The following is a 7,138-nucleotide window of genomic DNA, read 5'->3' as shown; positions in this document are numbered from 1 at the left end:
ATTATTTGTATAAAGATTATTCTTTAAGGGAATATTATTTAAATGATAATATTCAGATATTTTCTAATATATTGGCACTGATTTACTTTATTAAATTAGCATTACTCCAAACACTCTTTAAAGTATTTTCGAGTCTTTAAAATGATTTTTAAAAGTTAGAGCGGATCCCAAAACTCATTTTTATATATTTAAGATCTTCCTTTTTAAAGGGGATTTAAATACTCGCTCAAAACCAGAGGGATCCGGCTCTGTGGTGTATTTTATATTCGCAATAAGGTTGCGGTTTTGGTAAATGAATTGATTACTTGCCCAACGTTCGGGAAGTAAGTCCATCTATCGAGTCGGCATAAGCAACATGGGCTCAGTGGGCGTCCATGATAGTGTAAGTGGCTCAGTGGGAGTCCATCAAATGCGTAAGTGGCTGAGTGGCAGTCCAGCATAAGGTCCTATTGCGACCAGGGTGATGACCAGTGGGGAATTCGTCCATCTACTAGTAGAAAAGGTTACTTATTGGTATCTTTGCCTGATCAGCAAGATATCGGGTTTATACCACAATTCTTTTCCTTTCTAAAAATTCATTGGATGTTACAAACTCTATTCATACTTTACATGATAGAGGTTTTCAGGAAATATATAAAGAGATATATATGCGGATATATATATCGGGACTTAATGAAGTATCTCATAACTTCATTTCATTCAATAATACTTCAAAGATTTAATCTATTCAAATCTTGTCTTGTAGTTCATCTGGGTGATGAACTTTTGAAACTGATTATAACTTGAACGGTGGTAGTTCAAGTAGTATTCGGATATAAGTATATTGGAGTATCTTGTAACTTTATCTTTTAAACTTATATCTAGTAAATGATTATCTTGTGCATGTCAAAGATTTTCGGAAAAATGTTGAGACAAGGTTAGATATATGAGATCACCTTGCACCGATATTTTATACAGTTATAAACGGGAACTCTGTGTATATTATACATGTCAGAGGATTTCAAAGATTGTGAAAAGTATATATGTACATATATACTGAATATTTTGCGACTTGGTCGCGGTAAGATATCAAACTTGGTTCATTTATTCTTGACCAAGACTTTCATGAGTACTATTAGAATGCTCATATATTGTAAATCATTATACATATTATATTGGTGTGCTTGTTGCTCACCCTTGCTTTCTTCTTTCATCACACAACATCAGCTAGACAAGATGAACAGGACCAAGCTTCCAATTCGCAAGCGGTTAGAAAATGTTCCGCAGTTTTCTGGAAGCGTTGATGTCGCCGTAGCTGAGGGAGGAGCTACCAATAGGCTAGGTTTTCAACTATTGATGAACCAAATTTATGTATATTTATGAATTATAATAATGGCAAAGAAATGTAAATTTATTCAGAAACCCTTTTAAGGTGTATTGGCATATCATTGTGGAATAAAACGACTTGTGATTACTTTTGGATATTCATCTCTGAGACTATAACTTGTGGTGTGTGTGTTTATGGTGGGGTCACAGTACAAAATAGTTGATTAATTATTAAGATTGGGTGTTATTAAGGGAAATGGAACTCGTGACAACCCGGATCCCCGACCCCGGATTTGGGGGTGTTACACTCCACGAAAGGAAAGATTTAAGTTAAAAACGAGTTTTGGGATCCGCTCTAACATTAAATCATTTTGATATGAAATATTATTGAAAACATTTGGAGTAAGGATGATTTAATAAAATAAATCAGTTCCGATATATTAGAAAATATCTTAATATTATTATTTAAATAATATTTCCATAAAGAATAGTTTTTATAAAAAAATAAATGAAGTAGGTGTTTTGAAACTAATACTTGAAATAAATAATAAATAACAAAAGATGTACTTATACGAAAGTAAGATCTTTATTTGAATAATCAAAAAATAAAGTTTGATTATTATTCAAAACTATCGAATATACCTTATTCGATTAATACTTATAGAAAACTAAATAAAATATACTTTGGAACCTCGCATCCCGGTTTTAGGAAAAATATTCAACTTTGGGTGCCCTATTCTAAGGGTATACGCAACTAATGGTTATCTCTAATGTGATATTCAGTATTTTTCAGAAGAATTATTATTATTATTATTATTATTATTATTATTATTATTATTATTATTTGAATATGTTTATGTGATATTCTGATTTGAAAGGAGTAAAATGGTGAATATTTTATTCATGTTTGACGAGTTTGTGTTAATAAATGGTAATGTGTTAATTGTTAAGTGTTGTATCGATCCTTGTTAATTTCTGAAAATATTTACTTAAATGTATTATTTTCAAAAGTTTATTTGAAAGTCGATCATTTTATTGATATCAGTAAATTGAGTTCGTTTTGTAATATTACAGATTGAGTGGATATCCTGTCAGCAATGTCTTGTACGTAATATTATTTTTGTGTGACTCAGTTGTGATTAAGGTTTATTTGTATCATAAATTACTGAGTCATATCATTTTATTTTTGTCTTTGAAAGTGATTTTATTGAAAATTTATTTTCATAAATAGTTAAATTATGTTTAAAATTATTTTTATGGTTTTATAATTTCAATAATTATTTATAGGAATTTAAAAAATTTAGAAAGTAATATGTTGCCAAATATTTATCCCTAAATGATTTTATAATTGTATTTAAGTGTGAATTTAAAATTAAATTCAAAGTTATTTCAAAAATTATGAAACTTATATTATCTTAAGTTTTGAATATTTCGAGATTTTTAAAAGTATTTCGGTAATTGTTCGAGTTAGGTTCACTCACAAGTTTGTTCGTTAAATCACGAAATGCGGATCAGATGTTAAATTCTAAAATGTTTTAAAAATTATGAAAATTTTATTTAACTAGTTTTTAATTATTCCGGGAATTTTAGAATTATTTTGGTAATTTTTCGAGTTTTATTTACCCGCACATTTGTTCGTTAAATCGCAAAATGAGGGACAGAACTGGACTTGCAGGACTGTAGAAGACATGTGGCAGTCATTTAACCTGCCTTGTTTTGGTTGTGAGACATATATCTGCTATGCAAAAAAAATATAAAGATAAATACAAACACAGCCACCGCCTTCCGGTTTAGCCTCCCCCTCCTCTCACTTTCACGCAAACATTCCCCCCTTTCTCTCTCTCTCTCTCTCTCTCTCTCTCTCTCTCTCTCTCTGTTTTTCCTATCTTTCTCTTATCTCTCTTCTTCTCTGTCTCTCTCTTATATTAGGGTTATATTTTCAACTTTCAAAAATTTATATCTCCCAAACCGTCTGTCCGAATTTCAGTTGTTATATAAAGAAATGATCAGTGTTTCGATACTACGCATAGGTATATATATTGCAAGATTTTTAGAAGAAATTGTTTGTGGCATATTTTCGTTTTAATTTATTTTTGAGGCATAGAAAAAGGAGTCTAGCGGTGTTGATTACTCCACAGCGTTTCAGCGTGTGTATGTCTATGGCTATGAATTTCGGATTTTCTGGAGATATTTTCAAGCCATTAGATAATCTCTTGGGGTGATCAGAATTTATTTTCAGTAATGATTTCGAAATTCCGCTTTTGTACTTGGGTATATTATAGCATGTTAGTGTTTATATATTTATTTCATAATTTTTAGAAGTTGTTGTAGAATTCACTTTTGACCGTGTTTTTCGTTTCTCGCGTGTTTATACGTGCAAATTTATTGATTTTATTATAGTGTAGTTGGATTGTATTGTTTGGGATTGATTTTGAGATATTCTGACCCCGTGGAAAAGTCCGTTTTACAATGACGTTATTTCGATTTTTTTGTAAAATATCTATTTCAATTTCAAATTATTATCTTTTGTTATTTTAGAAAATCATAACTTGATTTAATTATTTATAATTTGTATTGATTAATTCTTATTCCTTTAATTAATTGATTAATTCATTTAATCAATTAATTGTATTCATAAATAATTGAATGAAGTGTAATTATTTATAATTGAGCCAAATATTATTTTAAAATTATTTTGAGGTTTTAAAATTATATAAAGGTAGTGAATATTCAATTAATGTTATTGTTATTATTTTTATTTTATTTGTAGAAAATAGACCGTTCGTCCGTTTAATACGAAATGAACTCGTCTAGACTCAAAAAGATAGTTTGTTTCATTAAAAATACTTTCGAGGCACAAATCCTTTTAGTTGGAAAGGTCGCTTTATTGCAAATCAGTTCTGAGTCGCGTATGTATCGAAAAATCATATTTTGACTCGATTTCAGTTTTAAATATAACGAGTCAAATGTTTTGACGAGTCGAGTGTTGTGACTATTTGAATCACGTGTCATATGAATTATGCGTTTGCATGCTATGTGAATTACGTGTGTACGTGGGTCAAGGGTCTTGTGTTTGACTGTTATCTTTATATGCGGGTATCGTTCGGGTAGAAGATAGAGTTATGCCATCAAATTTGTCGAATGATTATCGCTTAGATGATTAAAGTACTATATTATAATTATAGATGCGGGTCGTTCGAAACGATGAGAACCAGAAGTTGGATAAAGAGTGAAATGGAATGGTATTGCATATAAGGCTGTTGAGTGGCATTTATGACACTTTATAATACTCTAATAAGCTTTGGATGGGTGCATTTGTACTCAAGTTGTTAAGTGTTTTAACGTGTTTTCTAGTATTTTTGCATTTCAGGAATTATCTAGGTAATCAGGTGAATTAGCATTGTTTTGGTGCTAATATAGTGTCTAGGTGGTGTTGGAATAAAAGCTCGCGAAGACCGGCTCGAATCTGCAAGAAAAAAATGCAAGAAGTCAATTTTAGCAAAAGGCCAGCGCGCCCGCGCCGAAGTTCAGGGAGCCAGCGCACCCGCGCTGATGAAGCGCGCGGCCGGGCCGTGTCGGGATAATAAAATCCTGATTCTATTGCAATTTTGTTTTCTGAACTCCTGGGCTGTTTGGACTGCTATATATTGATAACTCAAGATCGTTTTTTAGAAAGGAGACTTACCAGAGCACAAGGAGAAGACGACAAGAGACATATAGCACAATTCAACAAAGGTGAAGATGATCTAGTTTATTCTTGTGAATCTTTGTTTTGAGTTGTAATTTGGATGCTTGTTTCTTATTTTGTTGAACCTATACTCTTGTTTGTACTTGGTTTTATTTATTCATTATAAAGACTATATTTTATATACCATGCTTTCATCGGAACCCACGTTGATGATTAGTCCGATTATGGGCTAATTGTTATCGTGAGGTTCTATTGGATTTATTTATGGATTTCTTTAGTTAAATTGATTGATATCTTAGTATATGGTGATTGTATGATATCCTAGTATTGGTTGTGCGTATTCGTCTAATGAGCGTCGCGAACTTATAAGATAGTGTGTTAATTCTTAATGAAGCCAAAGTGAATTTTAGGATTTAGAACTTTCCATGCTAGCATAGGTTCATGTATTTGTTATGCATGATTCGTAGGTAATTTTAACCATCTTACTTGCTCTATGTAATCACGATAGATAACTTGTGCTTAAACCGTTATGTTCTCAAATTCTATAGACATATAGGGTCTCAATATAATTGGTGTGAGTTCAGCTTCTATCTCTTTTGTGGATGTCTGGTAGTATGGTACTCGTGCAACAAAAGTTGGTGTTTATCAGTTTTGTGTTATCTGATTAGTGTCATTACCATTGCATACTAAGGTTAAGATTAATAAGGCTATTGAATGAAGTATTTAAATAAGTTAGAATCCCATGTTTGTAATAATTATTAATTCAAGCAATCTTATTCTCGTAGTTATAATTATTAGTTTAATTCTTAGTTATAAACAACCTCAATTAGTTATCGTCTTAGCATTGAATAATAATCATAAATTGTTGTTTAAGTGCATAAATTAATTAGTTAGCCAAAACAGTCTCTGTGGGAACGAACTAGAAAAGATTCTATACTAATTGCGAACTCGTATACTTGCGTGTAATATTAGCGCGTGTTTACCGACTAACAAGTTTTTGGCACCGCTGCCGGGGACTGCAGTGTTAATTGATAGTTTATGTGCTTTCCATCTGTGGCCGTTAAAGTTCATTGACTCAGACATTGTTACTTATCTATTTCCTTGTCTTATTTCAGATACTCTAGCGAGGGTGTATGCATACGCGTTCGCGTAATCGTAAGAGAACACTGGATAAAGCCGAGGAAGAAGTTGTAGTAGTTCGGAAGGAAGTTTTTGAGGGAGAAAAGAAGGTAGAAGAAGAAGAGAAAGTCGAAGAACCAGTTGTAGTAGCGTTGGGAGATCAAGCAGAAAATCCGAAGGCTTTAATGGATTATTCTCAGCCTAAGATTAATGACATTCAGTCAAGCATCATCAAACCAGCCATCAGGACTAATACTTTTGAGATCAATTCAAGCATGATTTAGATGATATAGAACTCAGTTCAGTTTGGGGGTTCTCCTATTGAAGACCCCATCATGCACATCTGGGATTTCATCGAGATATGCGATGCTTTCAAGTACAATGATGTGACTAAAGACACTATCAAGCTACGCCTGTTCCCATTCTTTCTGAGGGACAAGGCTAAGTGCTGGTTACACTCTCTGCCAGCATGATCTATCACCACTTGGGAGGATCTTGCGTAAAAGTTTCTCACTAAATTCTTCCCCATGGCAAAGACTGCTGTAATCAGGAATGCTCTTACCCAGTTTGCTCAGCAAATAGGGGAATCTCTGTGTGAGGCTTGGGATCAATATAAGGAGATGCTAAGGAAGTGCCCACACCATGGCATGCCTTATTAGATGATTATTAATTGCTTATATAATGGATTGCGTGCTACTTCTAGACCCATGCTTGATGCAGCATCAGGAGGAGCCTTGTCGGCTAAGAGCTATGATAAAGCTTATGAACTTATTGAACTCATGGTTGCTAATGAGTACTAGAATCCTTCCCAAAGACTGACTCAGGGAAAAGTCGCAGAAATTCTGGAGTTGGACGCAGCTACTGTTATCGCTGCCCAACTTAAAGATTTGACGATGAAGGTGGACACTTTGGCTAATTATGGAGTAAATCAAATCGCAAGTGTCTGTGAGCTTTGTGTTGGTGCCCATGAGACTGATCAGTGCACGATTTCTAGTGAATCAGCGCCAGCCACCTATCATCCCAACA

General features: G+C 33.1%; 1 non-coding gene across 1 annotated transcript; it reads right to left on the bottom strand.

Annotated features, from left to right (window-relative positions):
- Positions 1–6,654: 6,654 nt before the first annotated feature.
- Positions 6,655–6,761, bottom strand: LOC141694805 (small nucleolar RNA R71). Its single transcript, XR_012564087.1, has one exon. It is a non-coding gene; the product is annotated as a small nucleolar RNA R71 (small nucleolar RNA).
- Between the last annotated feature and the right edge of the window lie 377 nt (positions 6,762–7,138).

The sequence above is a fragment of the Apium graveolens genome, chromosome 10, assembly GCF_009905375.1.
Source record: "Apium graveolens cultivar Ventura chromosome 10, ASM990537v1, whole genome shotgun sequence".
NCBI lineage: Eukaryota > Viridiplantae > Streptophyta > Magnoliopsida > Apiales > Apiaceae > Apium > Apium graveolens.
The sequence above is the reverse complement of the archived record's forward strand: the minus strand, read 5'-3'. Positions and strand labels throughout refer to the sequence as shown.